Genomic DNA, 1,082 nt, shown 5'->3' with positions numbered 1-1,082 from the left:
GGTCAGACCTCTGCAGTGGGAGTGTTCTAATCCTTCACCCACTCCATCATATCCAAGATGGCTGCTTCCAGAACGGCTGGCAGCCACAGATCAGAAAAACACCAGTTCTCTTGCTTCTGCTACAAATTCCACTTGCTGTAAGGCTCCTTCAAGATGGTGGATCGGGTAGATGTGTAGTGAGGAGCTCGGGCAACAACAGCACGGAACACTGGGCCAAGAGGGCTCATGAGATAGTGTTGGAACTCTGAAACAAATATAAAGGTATGTTTGGAGGTTTGGAGGGTTTATAGCTGGGGAATTTGGAGGAGAATCCAGAAATCCATTGTTTTCTGGATCAAGACACTCAGCTGTTCCAGGAGCCGCCATCTTGGGAGAGAACATCTTGATTGTATCAGGATTGATAGTATCAGGAGAGAACATCTTGATTGTATCTTGATTATATCAGGATTGTATCAGGATTGACATAGAAATTTAAAGTGACAGTATCAACATAAAACCAAACGGCCACCACTAGTCTTTCTGTCATGCTGTGGTGGCTGGAGTTGCTGTGATTATGAGGGCTATGCCACTGGTATTTTAAATAACCGGCAGGGCCACCCTTGGTGGACAGGTTTCAGATGAGCTTCCAGACAAAGACAGGCACAGGAAGAAAGAGTGACAAACTACTTCCGAATCGCTAGTCACTGAAAACTCTATGAATAGTAGAGAAACATTGTCAGATACAGGACTGGAAGGTGGGAAGGCACTCAGAATGTGACTGGGGGAAAAACCGCCTCCTCAAAGTAGAGGTGACCATGATGACGTGAATAGAGTTAAGCTCGTGGGAGAAAAGCCCACAGAACCTTCATTTGCTGATGGGCCACAACTCAAAATTAAGAGAAACAGCTGTAAACATCCACTGAAAATCTGAACATGGAATGTACGAAGTATGAATCTGGGAAAATTGGAAGTTGTCAAAAATAAAATAGAACACATCAACATCGATATCTTATGCATTAGTGAGCTGAAGTGGACTGATATTGGCCATTTTGAATCTGACCATCCCATGGTTTAACATGTCGGGAATGACAAATTGAAAAGGA

Source organism: Chrysochloris asiatica, unplaced genomic scaffold, assembly GCF_000296735.1.
Source record: "Chrysochloris asiatica unplaced genomic scaffold, ChrAsi1.0 scaffold00060, whole genome shotgun sequence".
Lineage (NCBI taxonomy): Eukaryota > Metazoa > Chordata > Mammalia > Afrosoricida > Chrysochloridae > Chrysochloris > Chrysochloris asiatica.
Note: the sequence above shows the minus strand (reverse complement) of the source record.